Consider the following 18,059-nt stretch of genomic DNA (forward strand, 5'->3'; position numbering starts at 1 on the left):
AAAAAAAAAAAAAAAAAAAAAAAAAAAAAAAAAAAAAAAATTGAAAGCTACTTTACTACAACAAAATCTAGTCTCTACTGCAACTAGGAATTGATATAATAAACAACTCATTTATGACTCTTGTCACATATGGCTATTTTCATTCAAAATTAATCTGAGTTCAGAATTAAAACTTGCATGCAAAAAGAAAGAGGCCTGAAACTTAACAAGCAAGATAGTGCAGACTCCCAAGCCAATTACTAGTAAACAGTGTTTCTTTTCTAATAGGAAAGGTAAAAGGATAGGCAAAGGCCTGATTGTGATGTGTTGGGGGATGTTTTTTATACCTAACTAAATATCACATGAATCACTCTATGAGCCTCAGTTAATGTGTCTATATGTAGGTATGAAAGTACCTGACCTGCTTAAAAGAGAAAGGGTGGGGACACCAAAGGCCCCGAGACTCCCTCGTGGTTCTAAGATCAAAAATGTTTTTGGTTTTTATCCAATTTATCAAATGACCAAGCATAAAGAATTGTGTGTGTTTGGTGCTATCCTAATTGAACAAGTTGCTTTTGTTCTTCCATTTCCTATTTTCTCATCTATTGCATCTTTTCTACATCCTTTCCTCTTTTCATCAACCCTGAATGCTCCCAATCCTAATGAGTTGCATCCCCCAATCTTATTGGTCCATAATTTTGTTTGAAAGTCAGATGTGATTTTTGGCCTGTGTAATATTTGATAATTAATTTTCCCCTTCCTGTCTCCACGGCACAGCTGTCTCCTAGGTCCTCCTGCATCTCTGGCTGTTCCTTTGTGGTCCTCTGGGGTTCCTCTTTCTCTGACTCAGGCCTTAACAGAAGAAGCTCCCTAGGGCCCATTTTGATTTTCTACTCTTTTTACTTTTCACACACTCCTGGGTGACATAATCAATATCCGGGGCTTCAGACTGTTAGGCAGCATGCAAATAACTCCAGAAGCTTAGATTTTCGGTCAGGATTACTCTAGTGAATTCCAAGTCTTTATTCAAGTCTGCTAAATTCTTCCACTTAGTTGTCTCACAAGTATTTCAGATTCTTCATGTCTGAAACTGATCGTATCATACCCACACCCAATTCCCAGCATATTCTTACATCCCTCACCCAGCAAACCGGAAGCCTAGGAGCATTTTAGAATAAATTAGCACAATGCTGTGCTAACTTGCTGTGACGTCTATTTTGCTGCTCCTGCTTCTCCATTTCCTGACCCATAGTATAACACTCTTATTCTCACCTGGATCTTTCAACTAGTTTCTCTGTTTCCAGTCTGGCCTCCCCTTCAATCCATCTTTCTCTGTTAGCAAAAGAATTTTCTAAAATATAAGCCATTTCTTAATAACATCCAGCAATAGGATATTTTAGAATAGACATTCTTCTTATCTAGGACATAAAATCATCACCCCATTCCTGTATGTGGCATCTACCACGACTCCGCCGCCCCTCTGTCATTTTTAGAAAATAGATTTTTATTTTTATTTATAAATCAATACAATAATTGTACATGTTTATATAGTACATAGTGATGTTTTGATACATGCAATGTATAGTGATCCGATCAGGGTAATCAGCATCTCCACCATCTGAAATATTTATTATTTCCTTGTGTTGGGAACATTTAGTATCATCTCTTCTAGCTATTTGAAAATATATGATGTATTTGAAACATGTTCTTTCTGTCTGAGATCTCTCTCTACTCCCCTTTTTCATCATCTAGGCTTTCCTAACTGGCCCCATCTTATTTATTTATTCTTTCTCTATCATATATTTTACCAAAGTAAAATTAACCACTTATGTACTTATTTCAACTCTTCATTAAACTGTAAATTCCTTGAGGGCAGGAATGTGTCTTATTTGACTTTATGTTCCCAACACATAATTCAATTGCCTGATACGTAGCCAACATTTAAAAATTTTTGCTGACTGAATGACACAAATAGGCACATGATTATTATTTTTTAAATAGAAGCACATCACATGCTATACAATTTATCACCTCAGTTTATCTACTTCAGGAAGTCCTGATTTTCTTTTTTCTGTAGGGAACAATTTGTAACCAAAGAGCTTTTATTTAGTCAGCCAAGCAATAATAATGAAAGGAAACAATAAATGAATTCACCCTGCTACTAAAAGAAAGGTCGATCTTGTGTATGATAGATGATCATTCATAAAATTCCGTACTCAATCTTCAGAATTTTAATCAAATTGTGGAAGTGGAGGCAAGAGAAAAAGATGATTTTTGTCCCATTTATCAAAGCTATGTTCAGAAGGAAACAATAAGCAGCAGCCATTTGGGGGTAATGCTGGACAGGAAGAGGTCGAAAGCAGGGAGAGAAAGAGATGATGTTTTAAAAAGTCAGACGCTTTCATTTTAATGGTCATTTTTTATTGGCAAGACCACTGTGGTCTTTCTACCAGACTGTGTGCTGCTCGTGACTGACAGGAGCAAAGAAGACTGTGAGAGGGAGTGACTCAGCTAAAGAAAACTTCAAGAGTTGAAGGTGCCACGTAAAACTGGTTTTTCAGTTATTTAAGTTATTGAGGTTGAATATAGGCCAGTATTAATAATTGTTAATAATTTACTGACAAATGAAGGGCTGTAAAAAGAACATATTTAGTATACTCATCCACAAATATATCCAAAAGCATATGAAATAGAATGCTTTGTATGTTACTAGAAGTGTCACATTTATTATAATAATTATTATTATAAACAAAAGGCTACCTTGAACACCATAGCCTATGAAGAAAAAAAAAAATCCATGAAAAGATACAAATCAAATCAATTATAAACACTTAGAAGAGTAAATGGTACTAGGATGTGTGTGTGTGTGTGTGTGTATATGTATATATAAAAGACTAGAGTATATATACACACACACACGGAGGTATATATATTATATATACATTTGAATGGAGATATATACGCACACTATGTATATTTTCTGTCTCTATACATACACATATATATACACACATATATATGTATATAGAGAAGCATATATGTGTGTATATATATATGCTTCAGTCTTTGAGGGTGTCTTATGATGAATGAAAGTTCTTATTTTAATGACATTTAAAGGCAATTTCTACCTTTATAGTTAATGCTTTTTGTCCCGTTTTAAAAAACCCTGGCATATCCCAAGGTCATAAAGATATTCTTTTATGTAGCCTTGCAAAAGTCTTATAATTTTTTCCTTCCTTCCTTCCTTCTTTCCTTCCTTCCTTCCTTCCTTCCTTCCTTCCTTCCTTCCTTCCTTCCTTCCTTCCTTCCTTCCTTCCTTCCTTCCTTCCCCTTCCTTCCTTCCTTCCTTCCTTCCCTCCCTCCCTCCCTCCCTCCTTCCTCCCTCCTTCCTCCTTCTTTCCTTCCTTCCTTCCTCTCTCTCTCTTTTTTTTTAGACATAGTTTTGCTCTTGTTGTCCAGGCTGGAGTACAATGGTGCGATCTTGGCTCACTGCAGCCTCCACCTCCCGGGTTCAAGCAATTCTCCTGCCCAGCCTCCCGAGTAGCTGGGATTACAGGCATGTGCCACCACACCTGGCCGTCTTTCTTGATTTGACTTCAATTCATCAAAAATTGCTTTGGGGAATGGTAAGAAGTAGGTTCCTACACAGATACCTAACTGGCTCAGCACCAGTTATTAAAAGAACCATTGTTTTCCTATAGCCTTGCAGAGGCATTCTTGTAACAAACCAAATGTCTGCATGTGTGGGTCTATTTCTGGCCATTTTCTTCTGGCTTATTGGTCATATTTTCATCCTTGCATCATCACTGTGCTGTCTTAATTATCTTGCTTTAAGGATTTCTGGCAATGGAGGTGCTTCCACATGAGTCTTCTTCATGATTATTTTGGCTAGTCTTCTAATTTCATATTTATTTTAGAATAAGCTTATAATTTCTACTCTCAAACCTTGCTGGGATGTTTATTAGTATTACAATGAATCTATGGATTAATTTGGGGACATCTCTGCAATATTGACTCTTTTAATATTAAATACTTAAATAGAGGTATTGAATGATTTCAGGTTTTCTGCCTCCCTCCTTCTGTCTTTGACTCCTATTAGCAACAGACAAATCGCAATGCTGATGTTAATATAAAAGTCATATCTTGTCCTTCCCAATCCCCATCTTTTTCCATCATGTTCTCCTGCTCCCTCTTGATTCCCACCTGTCTCCAGCAACCATGGTTTTCTTGCTGTTCCTCAAACATTTCAGGTGTGCTCCCACCCCTGGGCCTGCATGGACTGTTTTCTCTCCACATAACACCCTTTCTCCATATTTGTGTAAGTTTCCCTCCTTCTCAAGTTTTATTCAAGTTTTTAATTTCTCCAAGTTTTTATTCAGAAATAACTCCTCTGACAAATTAGGAGGGAAAGGATATTTCTTCAATTTGAAAACAAATATCTGCTCAAAACCTTTAGTAAATATCATAGGTAATGGTGCAATAGTAAATACTTTCCATTTGAGACTGATATGGGACAAACATATCTAGTAACATTATTTATTTCAGTATTTTATTAGAAATTCTAATATAAACAATAAGGCAAGCAAAGATATTAAATTTATAAGGATTGACAACAAAGAAATAAAAGTTATTACTCACAAATCACAAAATTTTGCCTGTAGAAAACCCAAAAATTCTACAGATAAACAGTTAGAATTTAAAAATGAGTTTCCCAACATCACTTTATATATGTTGATAATACCAAATTATTTGTATTTCTGTAATTCATCAGGAATAAGTTTTAATCATAAAAAGGATACCATATACAACAACAAAAACTAATACAAAAATAAATTTAATGGCCACAAGATCTCTACACAGAAAATTATGAAACATTGTTGAGGTAAATTAAAGAATATCTAAATAGAGAAATATATCATTGTCTATTGGTCCAAATTTAATACACTTTAAAAGTGGAGAAGACAGACAAACAAAAATTAAAATCTACAAGAACAAAAGTAGGTGTGGCAAACATTAATAACAGTGATAAACTCCTAGCAAGGTTAATCAAGGAAAAAACTAAGAGAGAAGACACAATTTCCAATATCAGAAATGAAATAGGGGACTTCACCAGTGATCCTCTCAATATTAAAATGATAATAACAAAATTCTGTGAACTACTTTATGGCAATAAATTAGACAAACAAAACTGACAAGTTCCTTTAAAAACAATTTACCAACTCCCACGAAATATATACAAAAATAAATGAAAAGTCTGGATACCCCCATATCTGTTAAAGACATTGAAATTTTAATTAAAATTGTTCCCAAAGGATGGCGTTAATGGTACATTCTAAGGAACATTCAGGAAAGAAACAATGCCAATCTTCCACAGACTCTACTGATAATTACAGAAGCAGGAACAACATTTTCTTATCTGTCTAGAAGACTACCAAAGACATTTTTAAAAGAGAGACAAATGTGTCTCATGAATACAGATGCAAAAATCCTTAACAATATAAATAATCACATCCTGGAAAATATTTTTAAAAGTATTTTGAATAAAAGTAAAAGTAGAATATTTAATAAATATTCCATACTATCTGAATGTATAGTCAATTTAAAATTTTTAATAACTAGCACATTAAATTTAATAAATTGAATTATATTTAAAGTATTTAACCATTGAATATTAAAATCTATCATATGATGTCTAAAATACTTAATAATAAATATAATGAATAAAATATTTTTAAACACCTAGAATACAGTATTATAAGTGAAGTTTATCTTAGGAAGCAAAATGTGTTTAGTATTCAAGAACCAATCAACATAATTCATTGAACAACTGATAAAGGAAATCATTATATTATTATCTCAAGAGATACAGAAAAAAACATGAAAACATTCAATTCCCATTCATGATACAAGAAAAAAAACTTTCAGAAAAATCAACAATAGAATGCAAGATCCTCAATCTCATAAAGTATGTCTACAGAAATCATACAGCTACAACTATATATAATGATATAATGGTGAAATAGTTTACATTTTTATCCTAAAATCAGGAACTAGACAGAGTTTCATTCTCATCACTTCTAATCAAAATTGCCCTGGAGGTCCTTAGTAATGAAGTAAGAAGTAGAATAAATAAATAGAAAAATAAATTATATTATTACATTATTTATCATTGTATAAATTCATTATGCAGTATATAAATGTATATATGTTATATATATGCAGTACACACACACACACACACACACACACACTGTCTTTATTCAGAGATCACATGGTTGTGTTGCTAGAAAATCCTGAGAGATCTGCAAAAGAAATATTAAGACTAATAAGTGAATATAGCAAGATCACAGAAGACAAATTGTACCATATGAAAATATCAATTGAATTTCTATAAACTATTCACATAAAAATATAAATGAAATTTAAAAGCATGATGTATAATAGCATTAAAAATTTAGGGCTGTGAGGAAAAAAATCAATAAATTTAACAACCACAAGGTTTCTACACTGAAAACTACAAAACATTACTGAGAACCATTCAAGAAGACTGAAATAAACAGAAACATACTTGTGGACTGAAAGACTCAATTTTGTTAAAATATCAATTCTCTTCAAATTAGTTGAACAATTCAGTACAATCCCAATCAAAATTTAATAAGGCTTTTTGAAGTGATTAAAAAGCTGATTCTAAAATTTATATAAAAATACAAGTGAGCTAGAAAAGTCAGAGCATTCTTGGAAAACAAGTATGAAATTGCAGCTCTTATGCTATCAGGTGTCAAGGCTTGGTATAAAGCCACAGTTATCAAAGCAGAGTGACAACAGTCTACAGAAATGAACTTACATATTTATTGTCAGTTAACTTTTCTAAAGGAAATTGAATGGGGGAAATAATTGTCTTTCAATAAATTACTCTATACATAGAGAGCAATTCTAATTAAAACCCAAATGAAATTTGATAAACTGATTCTAAGGTTTATTTCGAAGAAAAGATGCAGGAAAATAGTCAAGGACATTTAGATAGTTAAGAGTAAGTAGTAAGAATTTGTTTTATCAAATACTAAAAAATATTTTAAAGCCTTAATGACATAGTTTGATTTATGTAGACAGAAGAAATCAATGAAAAATATTAGAGAATTTCTGTAAAACTTTTATCAGAACAATAAAGAAAAGACGGTTTCAGGACAAGTAACTCTACTTGGGGAAAAAAATAGTTTGATCCCCAAGCCATACTATATATACAAATATATTCTGTAGATATCTGAATGTAAAAAAAATTGAAAAGAAATGCATTCACAAAATATAATAAGCTGTTGTAAATAAATAAGAAAGTGTCCAAAAACTTACTATAAAATAAATGAAGGTTATAAGTAAGCAGAAGAAATAGAAATAAACTATAAACAAATGAAATAAGCTCATTCTTTTCCCCCTAAAAGTTTCCATGGCCCCTGGGTTTGGTCCTAAATGATGATTAGGGATTTCCAAGCTGGGCAAGATGGAATAGGGTGAGGTAAGTTATTCCAGGGATGGTAGCCAGGATAAGCAAATGAAGCTAACAATAAAAGTACCTGGTGCTCCAAGGTGAGTACAATTAGCTATTGAGAGTTTATCCTTAGGCAATAGGGAAACATGAAGTTTCTGATGAGCAAAGGGATATTTAGATTTGTAATATTAGCAAAGCTACTCTGACAACAGCGGAATTCGAATTTGTGTATGAGGAGATGCAAACGTGGAGACTATTTGTGTGACTAGTACACTAATGCAGGTGTGATAAAGTCCTGAATTATAGCAGCAATCAGTATCGTTGAGGCTGAGAAAGGAAAGTTGCAGCTGATGAAACTCAGTGACTATAAGTGCTGAGAGCTGAAGGAGAGAAAGAGAGAGAGAGAGAAATTGAGGATTGCTCCCAGATTTTTCTGTGAGAGTGCCAATTGCTGAAACAGACATTCCAGGAGAAGTAAGCTTGCTAGGTTGTAAGTGATGATAATGAGTTTAGATTTGGCTGTACCTAGTCAGATGGGTAGAAACACAACTGATCGCTAAATGTGAAGGCTTTTCACCTCTCGTCTATGAAAGCAAAAAGAAGATGGTGATGAATTTGAAGTGAATCATCAATAACTTCAGTGATTTGGGGGGTAGTCCCATGACCATTATAGTTGATATGATACTTACTAAGTTAAAACTTTATGAAACTGCTAATATTGGGCCATTTTTGTTTTATAAGAAGTGACAGTTTCACAGGGTTGATCAAATAGTTTGCTGGCTTTGGGAAGAAACTTGTGAGGTATCTTCCTTAGATTTCACAAAGGAAATAAGGATTATTGTTAAGTGTTGAAAATAATGTTTTAAGAGAAATAAAATGTGACAACATGTATCATCAAAAACATCTACCTTATGTTAGTTGACTTACAAGGTGTCACTCCCCATTCTCTTGGGACAAGTTAGTGGTACCCAATTAAGCCAGTAGAGAGCTTGGACCCAGGAGGTGGTGGGGATTTATCAGGACTTGACATCCAAGAACTCTGCTAGAGGAACTGGATCCTATCACCCTTATTTCTCCTGAAACTCCATACCAATGTTCCATAGCAGTCACCATGCTGTGCAACAACTCCTGGGAATTTAAAGAAAAAGAAGAACCTGATCTAATAACTCCTGAAAATATCATTTACCTTCATGTAATTTAAACTGAGGAATTCTTCTTTGTTAGCTAAAAGAAGGAGCAAAACATTTTGGGGCTTTTCAAATAGAAAGAAAAAATACTTGAAGGAATATTATTTTTCCTGGTGACTGATGCCAGGAACATTTTGTTTTGATAAGTTCAAATCCGCCATCATTATATTAAGTCAAAATAGAGTTTTTGACTAAATTATACATTTCTCCCCTAAGCTGCTCCTGCTCTCTGAAACTGACATACTTTCAGATCAAAATTCTGTCTTTCAGATTGATACCAACATTAGTATAAACTAAATAAAGAAAAATGAAAATATATTCATGCAGCTGTTTCTGCATATCACCTTTAATCTTCCATCCACTTTAAAATATGTGCTTCTCAAAGAGGAAGAAAGAGAAAGAGAGACAGAGAGAGAGATCTATTTTTGCTTTATGTGAATATAAAAGTAATTTGTTGCCATGGCGATATATTTTTTTCCATCCTGTATTTTCCAAACACAGCCTTTGCTTCAGGTTTTGGGTAAACAGTCTCTCTCGCTGTCCTCCATTTACAATGTCATGCTCCACTGACCACTGCAGGTCAAACACAAGCTAGTCTACAAGATCAAACATCACATTTGACAGAAATTTTTACTTTTTGGTGCTTGTATCAGTATGAGCCTCTTGACAGAGTCAGGCACAGGGTATTTCAGATTCCTGAAACCCTTCATTTGGCAACTGCTAAAGTTTAGTGTTCCAATTTCCATATCTTTCTTTGCAAAAGAACCATTGCTTATGTTAACCGTATGAAATCCAACCTGGTCAATGTTTACCTACCATTACATTCGGCAGCTAGCTGGTCTACAGAGATTGTCTATAGACATGCCCAAAAGTCTATAGACTCTTTTGTCTACTAAAAAGTTGCTACTAAATTTTAGTAGGTAGCAAAATTTTAGTTGCTTTGTAAACAAACAAAAATCAGAGGTTTACTTGTTTTCTACTTAAGGAAAATATAGCAGAAGAAATAAACAGAGCTTGGAGAGTCAATTCATAGGCCTCAAGAAATTAATTAAATCAACAATTAAGGGGAATTACCTTAAAGACACAGCAGATTAAGGAAGATGGGAAAAAAGAGGTGTGATCAGAGAACTATGTTAGTTCAGGATCTGGAGATGTACTATCTCTTTGGTGGTGGTGGGAGGTAGGGAGGGCAGGGCAACAGGGATGGAGAAGAGAACTGAGAAAGGTGGACAGGTAGCAGCAAACACAGGCCATTGTGCAATAGGTGAGCGATTTTAATTCTAATATTATTTAAAACAACAAACCAACATTACTGGTTAAAGCCAAGGGTCACTTATAAGTTCATCTGTATAGTCTGTTCTTAGATAGGACAAAAGGCATGAATTCGCAGAAAAGATTATTCATAAATAAGTTAAATATTTTGTGGACATTTATGTGGGACAGGCACTATGTTAGCCTTGATAAAGGTAAATATAAAATCAACAGAATCAACTGAAAGAGGAGATAATATGTCAACATGAAAACATAACTAATTATACAAAAGCCACATGAATTATACAGAGAGATGAGGCTTACTGCAGTTTCAAGGCAAAGAATCAGAGACCACAATTACAGCTAGCTTTTGAACAGGCTGAATTTAGAGAGATGCAAAGAAGAGGGAAAAGGAAGGCCTCTTCTCCTCTGAGTGCCCACCAGTGGATCATACACAAAAGAAAGTAGTTGAATGGAATAGAGAGTTGGACTGGACACCATGTCTTAGAGTCAAGACTGAAAGAGGCTTCTTACCTTCTACTTAGAATCCTACTGGACCTGCAAAATGGACTCAAAACTTCTGTGCCCACTCAGCTGGAGGAAGGAGGACCTCAAAATGCCTTACAGATTCATTTAGGGGCAGGAAATGAAGTGAGGTAGTTACCTCTCAATAACAGGCTCGTGTTTGACAGAGCACTGACAGTGAAAAAGGAAACGTGCACCTGGTCTGGCTGTAGGCACCACCACCATGACCACCGATAAAATGGCTCAATGGATGCCAATTTCTAACAACATTCACCATGGCCCTTTCCTCTGTGAGGAATGTGGGCATCAGAGAGGCTGTGAGTTTTACTATTGATGCTCTCCTAGGTAGAGAGCAGGGATTTGGGATATTACCCTCCAAGAGTGGAGGCAGGAAGAAAGGAAAAGGGGAACAGCTGCTCTCTCTTCTCTCCCTACCCTCATTCCTGCCTAAAGCTAAGCTCTAAGGCAGTTTTTTTCCATATGCCACCTAGGTGGATCTTCGTAGTAACTGAACGATAGAAGTGTAATTGGCTCTGCATTGCAGGTAAAATGAGACTTGGGGCTGGAGTGAAGAAATGTGCCCAAAATTAAATGACAAGAAAGTGAGGACACCCAATATTTTAATTCATACTCATAACTCCAAAATACATACTTTGTATATATGTACACACCAGGGAGGTCCAGCTGAAGGCAGGAAACCTATAGGAGACAGTGAGAGCTAATCTGCAAAGACTCAAAGCAAGACTGAGGAACTTAAACTTGTTTTTCAGGCACTCGGAAGCATCTGAAGCATTTGTTTTTGAGCACGGGAATGACTCAGCACAGCACTTTAACTGATTTTGGGTAAAATTCAGCCCAGAATGTGTATAACATGGGATGAAAATAAGCCATGTTGCAATTAAAAGCTGTTAATAATTTCAAAATAGATTTGGAGTTTATGAATGATTCATCATTATATGGCTTGCTATTGCTCACAACAAAGTATCCTCAAATTCGCTGGCTTAAACCCACCGTCATTTATGACAGTTTATATATCAGCAGGATGGCTGGGCTTGGCTGGGTGGTTTTACTTTATGCCCAAGTTGCTGGGCAGCTCAGCTTCTCACTGCAGATCTGTGGGCTACATGGGATGGCTGTGCTTCATGTGCCTCTCATCTTCCTTGGCTCAACGATTTCAGAAAAGAAATGTTCTTCTCATTGTCATGGGCATGGCCCCAGACAGCAAGCTGAAACCCACAGACCTTGGAAGGTCTGGGTTTGCATATGGCTCCCTCACTGTCTCTTCCACCTCAGTTTATTGAACAGCATAAATCACTTGGCTAAACTTTCAACTTGAAGGATCAGGGAAATATTCTCCATCCTTTTCCTGGGAGGAACTGAAAAGTCACATGTCAAAGAGTGTGACCATAAGGAGGAGTGAAGAATGGGGCTAAAAATAAAATTGTCATCGTCATCATCATGAATTACCACTGTATCAAGTACTGAGTGGTTCTGAATTTACAGGTTCTATTTGAGAGGTTATTATTTTTAGTTAAGCCCAAAGATAATAATATAGTGAGAAGAGTAAAATTTAATTTCCTACCTCTGGGGCCTTGATTTCCCTATATATAAAATGAAAGGTATCAACTAGGTAATCTGTATGGGTCCTTTGAATTCTATGATCCTAGGCTTCTAGACTCATATTCCTTTAAATGATAAACGCACAGACATGGTCAAAAGAAATTTCTGATTGAATGTATAGTATATAACAACTTAATGGAGAAATACTTAGAGAAAGTGTGTACAAAAATTTAGAAGAATTCCAATTATAAGTTTAAATGTCAGTTTTGATTAGAAAACTTGTACTCTTCACAGGGTAATCACAACTAAGACTTTGGAGTCACCTGTCCCTAAATACATATTTAATATCAACTTTATATGAAGGAAAATATGGACAGAATATCATTATTGTGAAGCCAAATAGTTCAAAAGTTCTCTTTTAGCAAACATCCTTAGAATTTTTAAGCATTACTTGAAATAGCAGAACATTGAGAAAATACATTTGGGCAACCCCAACATGAAACTTTTTATGGCTCTGGAACCCCTCCTTCTTCCCAAACCTCTCTATATTATTGTTACTGTTATTATTATTACTATTATTATTATTATTTTAGAGACACAGTCTCACTCTGTTGCCCAGACTGGAGTGCAGTGTGACTCGACCATAGCCTACTGCAGCCTCAAACTCCTGGGCTCAAAAGATCCTCCCACCTCAGCCTGGGACTATAGGCATGCACAATCACCCCTAGCTAATTATCTTATTATTTGTAGAGATGGGATCTCACTATGTTGCCCAGGCTGGTCTCTAACTCCTGGGCTCAAGCGATCATCCTGCCTCGGCTTCCCAAAACAATGGGATGAAGGCATGGGCCACTGTGCCAGGCCCAAAGCCTCTCCTTGACAACAAGGACTGCTACTCTTGGGGATTTTCTGACATGGGTGGGGATAGGGGAGCAATGAGAAGGAAGCCCAGTGCAGGGATCATGAAGGGAGCTGCTGCTGGCAGTGCACCACTGCTTCATCAGGCTATGCTGACGGGGTCATCACATGAAATACTGTGTCTATTAGCCACCATCTCTTCTCGTTGCAGCTATGCATTTCCTTCCATGCCCTCCTCTTGTTTCCTTCCATCATCCCTTAATTTTTATTTACTTTGTAGGAAATGTGATCTCTCAGTTGGAGTTTCAGGAGTGGATATTTTGGCCACATATGACCTTCTTGTTTATGACCCATGTCCTTTAGTTTTCCGGGACTACCATGCACTTTTAAGATTTAACTCAAACTGGGTTATGCCCATTACATACGTAAAGGGAACCCAGCATCATTTCTGTTGGCTCCGGGGATTTACGGGGGTCCCAACCACTGCTGCATTCTTGCTGTCTCTTGAGCAGCTCTGCCTAGGACATGCTTTCCCCTTCCACACCATGCGGTCCTGCTGACCAGCCCCTGCCTCCTCCTTCTCTATTCTGAAGTTACACACACAGTAGGCTGGGAGTTGGGTAAATTTTACTAAAATGTTGGGAAGGTGGAGGGGCTGACTGTACATACCACACTGCAGATAATGTGACAGGAAATAGTAGACAGCTCTGTCATGAACAGTCTTTGAGCTACATTCTCTAATGGGCCTTTCTCTAGACGGTGTCTCCACTTAAGTCCTTGCTGATCTTACAAAGCTCTCCTCTCCACTGCACCTTGGTTGCCTCTCAAAAAACAACAAAAGAATCCCAGGCCTTCTAGAACAATTCACTGCAGACCTTACCCAAAATTCAATTCTAAGCTGACTTAGATATACCTGCACTATACAGGTGTATCACTTTTATATTTTATACCATATGTGTATTGTACCTTTTCTATGTTTAGATGTACCTGTACTTACTATTGTGTTACAGTTGCCTACAGTATTCAGTACAACAACATGCTGTGCAGGTTGGTAGCCTAGGAGCAATGAGCTATGCCATGCAGTCTAGGTGCATAGCGGGCTCTCCCCTCTAGGTTTGTATAAGTACACTCTGATATGTACACAACGATGAAACCACCTAATATTTCTCAGAACATATTCTCACCATTAAGTAATTTATGGCCATACTAAACCATGAGATTTCTGTTTTAGGACTGCATACTTCAGCAGCACAAAACCTTGAAGTAACAGTATTTTCCTAATCTGGGCTCAAATGCTTTGATAGGACTGTCTTCTTCGAATATGAATGTTGCCAATGCTACATTTCACATTTTGTCATCCCCACACCACCATTCGAAGCAGGAGTAGCTACAGTCACTTTGCTTTTGTAGTTTTTTTTTTGAAAAACATTTTTATTTCTGATACAGATACATAAGATATCTCAGACAGACGAGTGAAGGTCATTCTCAGTGGATAGAATAAGTCACCAGAGTCCATACTTAGAGGCAAAGATCCTGGGAGATTGCTGTGGAAGCAGCCCTACTTGTGCTACATCCATCTAGGCAATTAAGGGAGGAAGAATCTGGAAATGTACATTGGACCAGGCTAAAGAGGCCTGGATGACAGGCATTTGGACTTCCTTTTGTGAGTAATGGAGAGCCAATGATGATTTTTTTTTAGTTGAATTTTTTTCATCTTTGTGAATTTGCTTTAGGGAGAAATCTCATGAGTAGGATGAAGTTGATGAGTATGGCCAAGAGGGAAAAGGGAGAAAGAAAAATTCATAGGAAGACGATTGCTGGAGTTCCTTTGTATACATTAAATGTGAATAATAAATACAGAATTCAAGCAGTTTCTTTTAACACCTTGGTTATTTGCTGACCATCCTTAAAGGCCTGGAAGATTATTTAACTTACTGTTTCAGTGAATTGAGGAATATCGTGTGGGTTGAAAAAGCGATAGCTATTATTCTGATTGGGTAACTCTCAAAAAAAGCAATAAGAAATTTAGGAGTTAGAAAGATCTTATTAACTAATACATCATGATAAAAATACTTTGGTAATTTCTACAGAGTATAAATGTGTTTGCAAGGGAACCAAAAGGCATATTCACACGGGTTTATGCAGGAGTGACAGAAGTGGCTATCAAGGCCCCTCAAGGCAGCCTCAGACAATATAAAGATTAAAATTCACTTTCCATTAGAACCATCTCCCACCAAATATCACAACCCTAAGGCTTCCGAATGGCGAAACTGGCTTCCAAAGAAGTGCAATTCATGCAATTCAATATGTCACCTTCTCAGTCTGGACGTCAGACTCCAAATCTGGTGTGTGTGTGGGGTCAGCATTTTGGTAGAAGGGGAAGGGAGTGGGTCTTCAGAAGACTTTCACTTTCTCCCTCACACTACTTTTCTGTATTGTTTTCATTTGTTTGTATGCATCACTTGATTTACAATAAACAAATAGCAAAACAAATAAAAGAAGTCACCTCAGGTTGCAAAGTTAACCTTATTGCTTAATAGTAACCCAACGGGGGGTCTAAAATTGAGAGACTAAAAAGATAAGAGCTGTGTTATACCTCTGCTTTAACGCTGCTCAACTACTTGGAAGTGGAGGAAAGAGGAGTAGGAGCTAAGGGAAACTGTACTTAACATGGCTTCTGGAGCTTCTGTCGTTGTTCTTTGGTCTGTTGCATCTCTCTCAAAAGGCCAGCTGCTTAGATGAATCAACATAAATAGTTTCACACAATTAGCAGGAGATCTGACTTACAGCCACCTTGTACCAAATTCTGCTTCAGCATCAAAGCGTGTTGGTGTAGTTCTGGTCTATGTAGCAAGCCCTAGAAAACAAGAGGAAAAGGAGAGAAGTATATTTACTAATGTGAAGGAAGGTACATTTACTAAGAACAAATATTTTCTCTAGCCCTGTGATATGTACTTCCCTTATGTTAACTAAGTAATGCTCATCAACAGCCATTGTGTAAGTAAAGAAACTCAATTCAGAGAGGTTGGGTGATTTATCAAAAATCACACAGTAATTGAAGTCATTGTTTTTTTTAGCATCCTTCTCTTTGTGTCCAGAATCCATACTTTTCCCCATACAACATGCTACTCATTGGTTAAAGTACAATTCCTTGTGATTTATCTGAAGTGACTGAGTGTGTATATCCCAGAAAAGACAGAGCCAGGAGCTGGACACTGTATTAGCACCTCCCTTTCCTGCCAGTGCTCAACTTGGCAAAATTATTCCTGGAGGCTGGGCTTCAGAATGATAAAGCAGTCACCAAGTAGGGGTTTTATTTATTCATTTTTATTGAATTGGTGCAATTACTCAGGCTGAGCCGTAAGTAAACATCCTGCCAGAGACACACAGGGAGGGAAGACTAATGACAATAAATTCCTAGTTCCTTTAAAGTTGTTTGATGTAATTCTGGTTGGCAGTCCAGGGAGGATGCTGTTTTCCTGTAGAGTTTTTATTATGATTGCTGTGAGTTGTTTGCCCTCGTCTCTGACTTTGCATGCTCACTGCTCTCTAGGTTCAGAAATAACTCCATTGCTGACTTTAAAGTGAAGAAAGTAATGCCTGGAAAAATGCTGTATGAATTAAAATAACTAGATATGTTCTGTCAGCAAAACAGGAGCATTGAGTTGGTCATACGCAACTGGAAGAGGGGCAAATCCATGCTGTGGGTGGAGCCCCATCTAGATCTTATGAGAAACAAGAATGTACCTTCCTCCCCATGATTTCCTCTCCACTCCCAGCCCACACTCCACATTTCCTGCATGACTGACTTCACCTTGGTTCCAATGGCCAGGTCTCCACTGCCAGGGCCCAAAGGTTTGTGCCAATTACTGTACCTTGAGAGTTGAGATGAAAGTGCTTTTCTCCTGAATTACTTGGAAAATTGCCTCTATTTCCTTTTTCATGTTTTACTAGACTAGGCCTAGCCTTTAGCTGAGAGGGTCTAGCCCAAGTAGCCCATTACTGAATGTCTCCTGCAGGGCCATTGCCAAAATGGCATTGTGAGGTCACTGCAGTCTATTTTAGCTGCCAGAATATGATTGCTTTGAACGTTGATAGTTTCTTCCCTCTGAACAGCCCAAGCTACTTGTCAAATATGCAAAAGGGAAAATGGAGAGTACCTTGCGATAATTAGGTGTTCCCATATTTATCAACTTGGATATGCACAGTCCAGAAGTTCAGGTGTGTTTTTAATGTTGTACAATTTATGAAGAGGGTCCTTGATCCTCTTAAATAAGAGGGACCTCATAAGGAGAGCTTACTAAGCTTTCAGATAAGACCCTACTGAAGCTATTGAAATTGACCTGATTGTTATATATGCAAATTTCTGAAGATTCAACACAGGGACAATGTACATTGAGTGCCTGTGTACTGTTTTTCTCTTCTCTCATCCAGTTCTCAAAATAACCCCATGATCAAGCATTTAGCCCTCCTTTTTATGGAGGCCTGTCTCTAGACCATAATCTCTATTGGAGCCCAGAGGGCGCAATTTATTCACTGCTGTGTTGATGGGAGCAAACATAGGTCTTGCTTATCATCGGTCTTGCTTATCATGAATATTTGTTGAATTAACTCTGGCCTTCCGTTGGATGTTTAACTGTTGAACTGAACAACTTGAAAACACTGAAGATCAGAAAAATCAAGTGACACGCTCAGGTCTCCAAGTTATTAAATGGTGAGTCAGAATTCAGGCCAATCCCAGCCCCCTTCTATTGAGAACAGAACAGTGAAGAGCGTTTCCTGTAGATCATGTCTCCTGTTTCCCTCAGCACCTCTGCGAGTGGGCACCATTAGCGACAGGTTTCCAAGCGAGTGGGCACCATTAGCGACAGGTTTCCAAGCCTGTGTGCTTTTTCTACTAGGGCACGCTGTCTCCCAACTCACAAATCTGAGTCTTCTTGGTACTGACGCAGAAGCCTTTCTCATGGCTGACAGAAATGGCAGCTCAGTGACACCCAGGTGGAGAGTGACTGATTTATTTTTGGCAGGAGAGAGGCTGGCGTAGATCATTCATCCTCTGTGACTGAGAGATAGGTGGACCCTCATGTTCTCTCTTCTCTGCCTTTGGCAGACAAAAGATGTGACAGCCCTGACTACTTGGGAAGTTAGTTTGTGATGGGGAAGGGGCTTTTCTGGAATTAGCTAAAACGTTTCTCTTGTGAAGGAAACAGTTTTCT

Source organism: Theropithecus gelada, chromosome 17 (genome assembly GCF_003255815.1).
Source record: "Theropithecus gelada isolate Dixy chromosome 17, Tgel_1.0, whole genome shotgun sequence".
NCBI lineage: Eukaryota > Metazoa > Chordata > Mammalia > Primates > Cercopithecidae > Theropithecus > Theropithecus gelada.